A 14,343-nucleotide genomic window follows, 5' to 3' on the forward strand; every position below is an offset into this window, starting at 1 on the left:
TGACTCTTCTAGTTTTCTCTTTGTTTATCATATGTGATTTTGTTTTGATTATTTGTTTAGTGGTTACTTTGAGGTTCGTGTAAAAAATATTGTGTATGAGATAGTCCATTATCTGATGGCCTCCTATTTCCTTATACTAAGTCAATTCAATCACTTTCCTCTTCCCCTTCTAAGTCATTCTTGTTATACATTATTCTATCTTGTGTTGTGGGTGTGTGTTTGCAGTGATGAGGTTAAATTTATTTTTGGTGAATTCCTTCTTTTGATCTTTGATTTTGGTTTTTAAGTGGTTGTTAACTTATTCCGGTAAAGACCTACTATTTTTCTGAGTTTGTCTACGTATATTTCTCCTTGCTCCAAGCTATGTATTCCCTTTCTCTTCTTTTTTTCAGGCCTGAGGGCCTTCTTGAGTATTTCTTGTAGTGGGGGTCTCGTGGCCATGAACTCCCTTAGCTTTTGTTTATTTGGGAGACTTACTATTTCTCCATCATATTTGAAGAATATTTTTGCTGGATAGAGTATTCTTGGCTGAAAGTTTTTGTCTTTCAGTATTTTGACTATATCATTCCAGTCTCTCTTAGCCTGTAAAGTTTCTGTTGAGAAATCCACTGAAAGCCTGATGAGAGTTCCTTTGTACGTTATTTTTTGTTCTTATCTAGCTGCCCTTAATATTGTTTCTTTGTCATTGACTTTGGCCAGGCTTACCACTAGGTGTCATGGAGTGGGCCTTTGCATGTTGATGTATTTAGGTGATCTGTTGGCTTTGCTTGCTTGTATTTCCTGCTCCTTCCCCAGATTTGGGAAATTCTCAGCCATTATTTCCTTGAATAGGCTCTCTGTTCCTCTTTCCCTCTCTTCTCCCTCAGGAATACCTATAATTCTTATGATACATTTACTAATAGAGTCAGATATTTCTCGGAGACTTTCTTCATTTCCTTTTAGTCTTAGTTCATTCTTCTCTTGAATCTGGAGCATATCTGTATTCCTATCCTCTATAATGCTAATTCTTTCCTCCATATTGTCAGCTCTGTTCTTTAAAGATTCCAGATTCTCCTTTATCTCCTCCAATGTGTTCTTCATCTCCATCAGCACTGATTGGTTTTTCTTTATAATTTCAATGTCTTTTGTGAAGAAACTCCTAATCTCATTGAATTGTTTGTCTGTGTTGTCTTGTATTTCATTGAGTGTTTTTATGATAGCTATTTTGAAATCTCTGTCGTTTACGATATCAATTTCTGTGTCATCATGGTTGGTTTCTGGGTGCTTGTCATTTTCCTTATGGTGTGGTGATTTTACTTATCTTTGAATTGTGGTTCTTGTATTGGCTTTGTTTTTCCTCATCCTGGAAATATCTGGTTGCAATTTCCACCACGCCAATGTGTGGGTGGAAAGGGCTGTGTAATCTGAGCCCCCTGCATTCTGCTGTGGCTGTTCCCTGTGATCCACAGGTCGCTTGGTGTGGTCTGGTCTGCTGGGCTGCAGGGTCCGGTTTGCGGGGAGGGGGGGCTCTCTCTTTTGCCCACTGGGTCCCTGACATATGGGGCTTCTCATTCACCTCTCGTTATCCACTCTCTGGGGTGCTTAGATGTTGATGATACCCTATAGCAGTTCTGAGTCCTCTGTGTGGGAGTTTCCCACTGGCTGAGAAAGCACGAAGAGCTATGGTTTCCCAGCAGACAGCCGTCCTTCCCCCCTCTCTGGGAGCCCCGAGCACCGGGATTGCTGATCTGATGGGGAGGGAGAGGAGATTTCCTTACCTCTCCCCACTTCCTCGCAGGGCCCAGCATGGTCCACTCTCAGAAGTGCGGCAGTGTGGATCTTTCTGATCTTGCTTTTCACTGTCTAGGATTCTGTTGTTGGTCTGTGACTGTTCCTTTAGTTATATCTTATCGGGGGAAGAGTTTAGGGGAAAGCTCACTGCGCCATGATGCTGACCTCACTCTCCAGTGCTGTTTTTAAATTGGGTGTTTTTTAGGCAAGGGTGGAACTGAAAGGGAGACTAATTTGGGAAATGAAATGAGCATGGAAATTGGAGGCAGAAAACCCAGATACGAACTGGTGAGGATACTCAGTTGCCCAGCAATTAGATTTTTCCCCACTATATTGGTCATCCTAGGAATAAGTTCAATTTAGGGAGTGTTTACTCTTCTGCATGCTTAAGTAAGCAGGCATCTTTGTCTGCCCACAGAGAGCACATGGTGATTTGTTTAAACCATTCCTGAAGATTCCATGTCCAGGGAGTGCTGTAGGGCTAAACCTGAGCTGCACCCAGAGCAATGAGGTTTGCTTTAGGAGTTTCCTTGAAGTCAAGAAGAGATAAGAATGAAAGACATCTTGCTTCTTACTGCCTTTGAAGAAAATATTTTATTAAATGAGAGAGAAGAGATGAAAGCTCCTAGTAAAGAATATTCATGCATTAATTGATATAATTTATATGTAATGTATAACAAATATTTATATAATACATAACTATATATATGGTTATATATACACATAAACAAATATATATTGACAATAAATGCATGTATTTAGATCTGACATGACATTCACTTCCTTGTACCTGAAAGCAAGTGTTTCAAGACACATTATTCATAGATTTTGGATTTATGAAAGTCTAAGTTCCTCTAAGTAGAATTGATAAGGACTTGGGGAAATTAAAACATATTTCAAAGTATTGGGGTTCTCATCTGTAAAAAGGGGATCAAACTCGGCTTCCAAAAGTCATTTTAAATTTCAATGAGGAAATATTTATTTAGCTATCATTAGCCTTTCTAGATAAATGCAGGAAGTTCATATAAATTGTCTTTACCCAGAGACATTTAACATATCATGGGATAGGGCCAGAACTACAGTTTGCAAATCACTGAATTTTTAAATTCCCTAGGATGAATTGTCATTAAGTCTTATCTTAAAAACTTACCTCTCACAGTGAAAATTTTTAACTGATTATTTCTAGTTAAAAGAGTTGACACTGTTGCTAATTAGACCCTACAATCATTAGAGATTTACTTGCAACCTGTAAGAAAGAACAAAAATTCATTATGTTCAAGTGACTGCTGATCTGTGACAATGTCACAATCACAATTCTATACCCAAATAAAATAACACTCTGATCCTAAAAAAACAATAATGGTAATCATATTTAAGGGAGAAGTTTTACCTGCTAAGGGAGAAACATGAGCTGGCCTGCATCCATTATGGACACCACTTCTGCTTTCATAAAAAGTATTTCATGGAGGGCTCAGGCCACCACATCCACAGCATAATAGATGTAGTAGCTGGATCCAGACATGGTCGTGTCTAATTTGTCCTTTGGCAGAGAATCCAGGGAGGCATTGAGCAGACACTCCAAAATTTTCCACATTCAGTACCTGCAAATGAGCAGTTGAAAATTTCAAGCCATTAGTTGGTAAAGAAAAAGTCTTCTGGGTATTTAGAGGGGCTAACTGTCCATAGAGAGTGTTTAAATCCAGATATCTCAAAGTTCTGGTGTGCAATGGAAAGACTCCCATGGTAAGTATCTAAAAAGTGGTGAAGTGGAAAAAAAGAAGTATTCCATTGTGGTGTAGTGATGCACACCTTCCAAGTGGTTAAGTAGTAGTTTCCTGCAATGCTCACACTTATTAATATACTTGTGTCACCATACATGGCAAACATATTGGCTGATGAGCCTATGATTCTGGCCATGTAGGTACAATCTTTTGAAGTGTACGTCCTCTTGGTCACAGGTATCTTAGTCACAGGCAGGCACCGTTCATAGTCACCTCTCATCTAAGTTTCCAGAGGAATGCTCACTTTTTATATCAACTGACACCAAGATTCCCACCCAAGTCCAGCCAAAATGTATCAAAAATGAAGCCCTTCTGAAGACTAAAGATATGTCCTTGGAAGCCATGTAATAGAGAGAAAAACTAGTCCTTACCTTTCAGTACAGGATCATAATCTCCATAGGTTAGCTGAATCAAAAGAGAAAAAAATGTTCCATATTGAGTCTCTGGAAACAAAATAAAGAGAATTTCAGCAAAATTCAAATGATCAGGTAGCTAAACTTATATTCTTGGTGCTAACACTGTGAATATGATGCAATATTATCTGATGGTAGGGGGAGCTTGGCTTTGAAGCCAGACTGCCTGGGTTCAAATTCTGACTCTAATATGACTAACTTAACCATCTTGAGAAGGTTATATAACCTCTATCCATCTTAGTTTCTATGTCTCTAAAGATTCCCATAAAAATGATACCTTTTCATTTATTTTATTAGGATTAATTTTGTGACTAATTTGTAAAGCAGTTGACGAATGCAAAATGCTTTTAAGTACATATTTACATACAAAATTTTACTAACTATGAGATAAATAACTAAGGTGTGGTTATTTGAGAATATCTAGCTTCCATTCCTTTGAGAGAATTTGGGCAACCGCATTTCCAGAAACTACTGTGGTCTGCTTTAGTCAATGATGTTATCCTCTTGCTCCTTCATCTCTTCTCAGCTTCACACACCAAAATAATGTGTCCACCATATCAAGAACAATCTGTGGTAGGTATTTTCCTATTAGGGAGACATGAAAACCCACTTTCTTCTTTTCTACTTGACTGGCCAAAGAATTTCACCAATGAAGAAAACTTCTGTCCCTCCAGATCCATCCCCCCACCATGCTCATACCTGTGGTATTTGTAGAGCTCCAACAGTGTCCCTATCTAAGCAGAGAATGCTGGTGTGCTTACTGCAGTGACAGCCACAATCTTGATCTGTGCCTGGCAGGTGTAATTAGGGATCTTCCGGCCCCCTCCTAATGATCACCTCATGGTGCTCTCCAACGTGCTGACTTCATTGTGGAAGGAATTGTAGACATGGAAACCCAGAGACAGGTTGGCGAGCAGCTGGGGACTCCTGTTGATCTCCTTGAAGGCAAAAACAAAGACCAGGACATAACGATAGTTTTTGTAGTTCGACCTGTATCAAGGCAATAGTATTAGAAATAAAGATCAAGTCATGCACTTCAGGAGTAACTCTTGTGGGAAAACAAGGAGGAAAAGCATGGCATTTTGACTCAAGCAACTTTTGCATTCAAGAGCAATTACTGTCTCTTCATGACTTTGGAATCCAAAGCACATGCACAGGTGTTCACAAAGCCTTGGAAGATCCAACACTACTGCTCTGTACTCAAAAGACATAGACCAATGTCCTAAAATGAGTTACTTGGAAAGGTGCTTAAGGGGAAAAGACTAATTTACATATTTGTTTACAAGTCAAGCACTACTTCATGCAGTGACAGCAACGTGAGGTTGGTCATGGCCAAGTGCTGGTATAATAGGATGAAGCAAATGTTCACGATCCATACAAAGAAACTAGGTAGGACAGGGATGTGCAGAAGAAAAGCTTGGAGGAAGGGCAAGTCGAATATAGAATGGTGTCATCAAACCTTTTGCAATATACCTTTCTAAAATTGCCTGCCTCACAGACTTAGGAAACACATACTACCAGAAGCAGGGAAACTGCATCATAATAAATAAGGAGATAGTCTTAAGGAGAAAACAAAGAGAAAGGCAATTTATGACTCTATGTTTTTCTAAAAGAGTAAAAACAATTCAGAGTCCAAGGAGCAGTGTATACTTGCAGCTTTTCATCTATTTCTTTACAGATAAGAAAACCATCATAGGCAGTGAGCTTTAGAGCTTATCTTTGGGTTGATTCCGCTCTTGCACATTTAAGTTCAATCCAATGTTAATTTTCAAACAATTTAATTGAGAAGGTACAACACACTATTCCAGAAGATTGCACAATAGAACATAGGCTTTTGTTGCTCTAATATTAAAATATTTTCACTGGTGAATATAACTTTAAAAAACAAAATGTTGGGCTACTGTAATTCTGAGTCACCCAGAGACACTCAGATTGGATTAAAAGAGGACTTGTATTCATTTTCTATTGCTACTCTGAGAATCTACTACAGATTTAGAGGCTTAAAACAACACAAATCTATTATTTTTTACTTTGGTAGGTCAGAAATTTAACATGAGTCTCACTGGTGAAAATCAAGGTGTCACTAGGACTGCATTACTCCTGGGGGCTCTAGGGAATAGTCCTATTTCCTTGCACATTCTGGCTTCTAGAGTCTGCCCACTTTCCTAGGTAATAGCCTCGTATCACTTCAATCTCTGTTTTCATTGTCATAACTCCTTCTCTGACTCTGACTTCCTTGACTTACCCTTTTACATGTAAGGACCATTGTGATTATATTGGACCCATCCAGATAATTCAGAATTATCTCCTAATCTCAAGAACATTGACTTTATCACATTTGCAAAGTCTCCTTTCTATGTTAGGTAGCATAGGCACAGATTTGAAGGATTAGGACTTGGTCACCTTTGGGGGCACATTCCACCTACCACAGGACCTAACTACATGTTTTCCAATACTTGAAAAAAAACATAGAAGAGATTAAAGTAGATAGAAATGATATTCCATTTAAATATGAACCAAAACAAAGCATGGTTATCCTTGTTAATGTCTGATAAAATCCGAGTTCAAAGCAAAATCATGTGAAATATCAAAGGTGGTGACCATATGTCATATGTGACATATGTGATGACCATATGTGGTGAAAGGAAGAAAAGATCGAGTGCTAACAGTCAATATATATATCCCACCAAAGTAGAATAAAGCTATTAGTTATAGACCCATGTACATAAGTACATATATGTGCAACCAGATTTGGAGATTTAACACATTCTCTGGTCAGATTAAAGACAATAAAAAATATGCAAAGTTATGGAAGAGTTAACCTTAACAGATATTTACATAAAAATGTAAATAACACTAGTATATTATGAAGACCAAAGAATATAAATACATTTGACAATGCACTGGGCCATCAAGTAAGTTTTTGAACATTGAAATTACACACAGTGCATTCTCTGACCACAGTATCATTAGGCTAGCAATTAATAAAAGGACATCTATAAAATTCTAATATATATAATATATTATATACATATTATATATATATATGTTAAACACTTGATCTTTGATAAGTACTAGGGATGTAATGTACACCATGACTATAGTTAACAACATTGTATGATACATATGAAACATGTTAAGAGATAAAACCTGAGTTCTCATCACAAGGAAAAAAATATTCTTATCTTTTTTTGCTCTTTCTTTTTATTATATTTATATGAGATGATAGATGCTAACTAAACTTATTGTGGTCATCATTTTACCAAACATATAAGTCAAACCCTTATGCTGTACACCTTAAATTTATACAGTGATGAACGTCAATCACATCTCATTAAAACTGGAAAAAAACACATCTTTTTCAGAGAATACTCCAGATTATTTTTGACCATAAAGGATACTGAGTAAATGCATTTTGAAGAAAAATAAATATCATCTCAATAAAAAATTCGTTTTTGAATAATCTATATATTTTGATGAAACTTGCTCTTAGCACTAACTTCTAACCAATATATGGTTTGCCCAAGGATTCTCTCCCCTCCCACATTATGGGTCAGGAGCAGGATGGCATGTGGGTCACTGCAGTGGGATCTTGGTGTTTTTTGCCTGCAACTTGCATCCTTTAGGCTTTCAGAAATTAATCACTAATGGAGATTATTCCAAGGTAGGTGAAAATAAAAGATGCTTATTTCTGTCTTCTGTTTGGAAGGAAAATATTCCAGAAGGGAAAAAGAAAGGAAGCCACAAATAATTAGTAAAGGAAAAGAAAGGAGCTGATGATTCACAGTTTATGGGAGATTCTCAACACAGCTTTTATATTCAACTTTCATAACTGTCAGAGGGATTCACACACACACATGAACTTACAGGTAAAATGTGACATCTTTGCTTGGACGAATCACAAAGATATTTCTGTTGCATTTCTGATTCCTGAGTCAATGTATAGAAGGGGGAAAACCCACTGACCACCAAGTCCCCTTCCTTGTAGACACTGGGCTTTATGTAATCAAAGCCATCATAATAACTCATCATGCACATGGAATGTGGAAATTTCCCAAGGAGGGGCAGAAGAAGCAGAAAGAACATCTCAGCTGACTCACCAGTTTGAGGCAAGGCCTCTAGTCAGTTGTGACTGGGGGAGCAGAGCTGGAAGGAGACCTGCAGTGTAGCACTCTGCAGGGAAATTTTACTCCTGTGCAGAGTATACGTGTCTAAAAGTGCTCTGCCATTCAAGACCATGGAAAGAAGATCTGTTATTGATCAGAACAAGGGCATTTTCAGAAGCGATATATACTGGCTCAGATCTTCCCTCAATGTCACTGTGGATCAGAATTGCTTCTGGTCTCTTCTCTCTGTCACTCCCCCAGTCCAGGCCTAAAAGGTCACTGGTCTCAGAAAGGACCTCTGGGGTCCCCCTGGCCCTGGGGCTCTGCACCTGGCACTCTCTGCCCTGGTAAGGACAAAGGTGAAAAACCTTTTTGGGTAACATCTTCCACTGCAGGTGCCAGAGATGTCATCAGGGCTGGGGGTCATCAAGTCTCTGGGAACTACCCCATCCTGAGATGATTAGATTTTTTCTTTCCCAGGCAAGCCTTCTGTTTCTTGCAATTGACTGAGAGGTGTTGCATCCAGCAAAACACAGTATGAGAAAGAGCTGGTATTGCAATCAGCAAAAACAGCCCAGCATGATTCCTGTGATACCCAAGGAGGAGGTCATTGACCATGCCTTGGATAACCCTCAAGGGTACTTTACAGCCTATATCGCCAACCTCACCCTTAGGTCTATTTGACCATTGTCTGAAGAACTGGTCTCATTCCCAGTTCAGGGAATAGATATCCATTTTCCAGTTCATATCAGTTTGGCATGAGATAAAGTCTAAAATCACATATATTTACACCTAACCTATTCCTTAGACCTACATCCTATGCCAGGACTCCAGCACTTAGTTACTGCATGTTCCAGTATCTTCCATTTAAAGTCAGTCTCTCCTAAACCCAAAGTCTCTCTCAACATCTCTTTTGCCGTTTCTCTGCTAATATTCAAGGCAAACATTTGCAAGGATTGTTAGTATTCAAATATTCCTCTTCCTCAATTCCCATTCTTTTCAACCCACTTCAATCAGGTCTGTCCAAGTATGTCACTCACTCTGCTCTTCTCAAGGACATCAGCAGCTTCTATGAGGCCCAAATCAGTGGTCATTTTTTACCCTTATTTTACTTCACCACACAGCATCATTTGACCCGGCTGACTGCTCTATCGTTAGGACACTACTTTCTAAGTGTTTTCATTTTTCTAAGTTCTCCATATTGTTCCTACCTCATGTGTAACTCTCTCCTGATCTCCTGTACTGTAGCTTCTTTATTTTATTCACCTTTAAATGCTTGATATTTTTTTGCATGGATCATGTGTTTGCTCCATTTAAGAGTATTTTTATTCCACCTCAAACAATGAATATATTTGCTATATTCTAAAGTTTTGCTGTTTTATCTTCTACTTTTAGATCTAAAATCCACTGTGAATTGATTTTTATGTACGTTGCGAAGTAGGAGTTAAGATTCATTTTTGAATAAAAACATCCAACTAGTGGGGCACTACTGATTAAAAAGACTGTCTTCTGTCTACTTCTCTGCAGTGGTGTCTTTGACATAAATCAGAGTTCCATATGTCAGCATGTCTGTTTATGGACTCTATGCTCAGTACCATATTTTGTATCACAATGTCAGGCAGTGTTAATTACTGTAGCTTTATGGTAAGTCTTGATATCTGGCAGTGTATATCCTCCAAAATACTTCTTCCTTAAAGAACATCTTGGACATTCTTGATCCTCTTCATTTCCTTATAAATTTTATCATCAGATTATCAGTTTCTACGTATCATCCTGCCAAGATTTTGATTGAGATTATTTGGAATCTATAAATCAATGAGAGACGATGTCGTTAAATAAGTGATCCTAGCAATGCATGATGTTGATACTTCTCTCCATTTATTTATATGTTCTTTAATTTCTCAGAAGCATTTTGTACATTTATTTGGAGAGGCCTTGCACATCTCTCATTAGATTTAATTCTATTTCACAGTAGTAAATGTTGTTGATCCAGCCCTTGTCATTGTATGACCCATGTCTCTAATGTTCTTTATTCTGTAACTTCTATTTGCTTTTCTTTCTGCTTCAGTTTTGGGTATGTTTTATTTTCTGAAATTTTTAGCCTCTCATCTGCTATTTAATTAATAAATCAGTATTTATTGGCTCAGCACTCACCTCAAAGTCACTATGAATCAGAGTATCATTTTATAAATGGCCCAAGTTTCTTTGAAAGCAACGTGTATTATCTTACGTTTGGTTATAGAGAACAGGCCCAGTAACTCAAGCTTATTTTGTTTTTGTATATAGTATTACATTCAGATTTTTCCCTCAAACTTATTTAGTGATAGAGGTGTATTGAAGTCTTCTACTACGGGTATAGATCAACAAATTCTTTTTTGTTATTCTGTCATTTTTTCTTTATATATTTGGATGTAATGTAAATAAGTACATACAGGATTAGGTCTTTTCTTGTGAATTATTCCTTTATATAATGCAGCCTTATTTTTTCATAGCAAAGTATTTCAGTGCATTAATAAATGATCAAACATTTCTTCTGATATACCAGGCACTCTTCCAAATACCTTATGAATATTAACTTAGGGAGTACTAAATATAATCTTAAGAAGTGTGTACTAGTATCATCCCCTCTTTATATATGAGAAAACTGGCATGTCACTTGCCTGAGCTCTCTGGCTAGCAAGTGGTAGAGCCCGGATTTGAGCCCAGTGTCTTTGAGTGGCATAAGTGGTGTACCATCATGGAGACAGTGGTATATTTTCTAGATTCTTCTTTCAGGACTGTCACTCGCTCTCGTAGCTGCAGAAAGTCTTCTAAGGGCTCATCCTGCCAACCTCACCGGGAATTTCCTAGGGCCAAAGGAAAGTGCCACACCTAAGATTATGACCACTCCCAATGGCAGCCCACTTCCAATGACTGGTTCACGGGGGAATACAAAGGCCCAATTCCTTTGCCTCAATTTGAGAAAGCCCTGAAGGGCCACCTCGGCTCCAGAGCTCCCACTGGGATAAACTGTTGTCTCCGTTTTTAACTTATCATAGTTCAATCTCTTCTTCTTCCAATCTCAAATCTCTTCTTTACAGATGTTTACCTCAAGCAAGTAACAAACTTTTTATGCCAAAATTTCTTCATCTGTATAATGAGAACAATGAGAGTGCCTACTTCACAGACTTGCATTAAATATTTAATCAGCTACGATATGTAAAGCATTTATGAGACTCCCAGTATATAGGAAACATTATATATTACATCTTTTATTGTGAATTAATTTAAATCCATTGTAGGATTATACTGAGAAAAATGAGCCACACACAAAAAAGAGTAAATATTGTATGATTCTATTTGTATGAGTTCCAAGAACAGTCAAAAAATAATCTGTGATAGGAAAAATAATCAGAACAGTGGTTGCATCTAAACTCAGATTGTGGAGAAGGGATGAGGCAGGAGCAAGGATTGACTGAGAAGGGACAGGGAGGAACTTTATGGGGTGAGGAGAACGTTCTATATCTTGAAAGGAGTATAGGTTACATAGGTGTATGCATTTGTCAAAATGCATTAAGTTCTACACCTAAGATCTATGTATTGTGCTATATTTAATTTATACCTCAATTTAAATCAGATTCATTTTCCTAAGTGAAAGAAGCCAGAGACAAAAAGCCATTTATTGTATATTCCATAGTACGACATTTGGGGAAAAGCAAAATTGTAGTGAAGGACAACAAATCAATGTTTCCTGGGGCAAAGAGTAAGAAAGGGGGATGACTACAAAAGGGCAGCAGAAAGGAATTTCAGAATGATGGAATTGTCCTATCAAGACTGTTCATGTGTGTATCATGTTCGATCATGACTATGTTGATGGATACACAACTCTATGCATTTGCCAAGACCCATAGAACTGTACACCGCAGAGTGGTTATTACTGTAGGTTAAAAAAAGTAATCCACCAGGTAGTGAAGGGAACATAAAATGGAAAACAAGTTATAACAAATGAATCTAAATGTTGTGGAAAAAGAATAACACAGCCACAATGAAGGCTATGAAAAGGAAACCAAATTTACTTTGGAAAACTATGTTTTACCAGATCCTGTAAGCCTGGATCAAAAGAAGTGACCAGAAATCATGTACTCTAGTTCATACATAATGTTTCTCAGAATGGTATGGGTTAGCAATTCTGAAACTAGTTTATGCATATACTAGATCTGAAAAACTAAGTAAATATATTGTAGACGATGAGAGCCAGTGTATCACAGTCAAAGAAAGATGTTATAAACAAGGAAAGAGAGAAGGCTAGCTCTTATTCCACTCCAACTGAGGCGTTTGGTTGGAATAAGAGCTACCGTTATCAATTCCTGCTTTTCACGGATGGATGGGTAGATAAAGAGAGAGAGAGAGAGAGAGAGAGAGAGATAATGTCTGTATGTAGAGGATAGTATAGATTCATATCTTTCCAAGGTTTGTCAGCTCAGAAGACCTAGAAGAACGACACCCCAGTAATAATGAGAATACTTATCAACCACCCAGAAATTGGTTTCTAAGATACTATTCTAAAGAAAAAGGAAGAAACCAGGGCTCTCTGGAGGAATAGTGGATTCCAGGGCTATGGTAGAGGAAATACAACCTGATCCTGAAATATCACTGAAGGATATTCTAGTGGAAAATAAAGATTCACAAAAAGAAGCCCCTAAAATCTGCTTAAAAATCCCCCCTCAGGTCTTTGAATAGCACCGAACTTGTGCATGTGCAGGGAATGAATCTAGGATACTTAGAAGAGAAAAGCCACTGAAAACTGAATATTGTGCAGAAATTTCGGAGATCACACATGCCAGGAGTTGAAGGTTGGCTTTTGGAGTCATCTGGAGTGGAATGTCCTTGATAAAAAAAAAAAAAAAAGTCCTGGCTTTCAATTATGACCCTAGAAATGTCACAGCCTGAGAGTCAGTGCCACACACTAAGAGTAAGATCTACATTTTGGGAGTCAGTGCAAAACTGAAATAAATATGTCATTTTAGGTTCTCCATCAGAGGCTCAGCATGATCCATTTGTACTGGAAACCTAATCCTTAGAGGAAGATAACATGATTAAGAGCTTCTACAAGGTATTGTTCACAAAATCCAGCACACAATAAAAGATTAATAGACATGTAGAGCAGCAGGAAAATGCTCTCAATTGTGAACATATAAATCAGTAGAAGCAGACCCAGAGACAATCCAGATACCGGAGTTAGCAGACAAGGATTTCAAAATAACTATGAATGAAAGAAACATGGACAATTGTAGAAAATGAAAGACAAACTAGAAATCTTTAAAACAACCAAAGGAAAAGGACACGTTTCCTTCAAAAGAGCAATAAGAAGTCTGGTAACTTTTCAAAAGAAACTGTGGAAGCAAGAAGACATGAATGACATCTGACAGCTAAAGGGTTGAATGGGAGGGAAAAAAAAAAAACTCTGCCAATTTAACATTCTTTGACTTAAGAAAAATATTCTTCAAAAATGCAGACAATTTAAAGATATTTTCCAAAGGGGGTTTAAAATAACAAGTTAAAACAATTAAACAACAGCAAAAATGAAATTTAAGAAACTCTGAAGAGTTTCTGAAGAGTTTTTTCAGGCTGAAGGAAAACAATTACACCCAAAGACACATAATGTTAGGAATGATCATCGGCAGGAAACAAAATGTAAGTTTTTATAATTAATATTGACTTACTAAAACAATCCTGTATACTTTTATAACTTTTATGTAAGTCTAAACATTTTCAAAATAAAATGCGTTTAAAAACACGTTAACTGATACCCGAAAACTAGCGATGATGGAATCCCCTCCAAGGGAATCCTCACTCCGCCCCCCAAGACTAGAGATTATGGAGCCCCAGCAAATGGTGCTCACAATCTGCATCCAACAGCAGATGTGACAGAAGCCCTAGTGAGACACCACCAGTTCCTTCCAAAACTTGAGGCAACCGGAACTCAGATAACATCTGTCATCCACAAACACAAATGTTGGGGTCTGAGCAAGCAAGACGTCCATCCCCTCAAAACAAGAAATTATGAGACTCCAGCAAGAACCCCCTAGTAACTTCCAATTCTAGAAATGACAGCAGCCCCATAAGTCACACACTTATCTGCTCCTCAACACTAGAAAATGGGAAGCCACAGCCTAGTGACCCACCTAGTCTATGCCAACAATACCGACAAGGGCAGACCCAGAAAGAGAGACTTTTGATCTCCCCCAACACTAGAAGAAAAGAGTTCTATAAAGACCCCTCCAGAGCCCCCTG

Source organism: Diceros bicornis, unplaced genomic scaffold (genome assembly GCF_020826845.1).
Source record: "Diceros bicornis minor isolate mBicDic1 unplaced genomic scaffold, mDicBic1.mat.cur scaffold_275_ctg1, whole genome shotgun sequence".
NCBI lineage: Eukaryota > Metazoa > Chordata > Mammalia > Perissodactyla > Rhinocerotidae > Diceros > Diceros bicornis.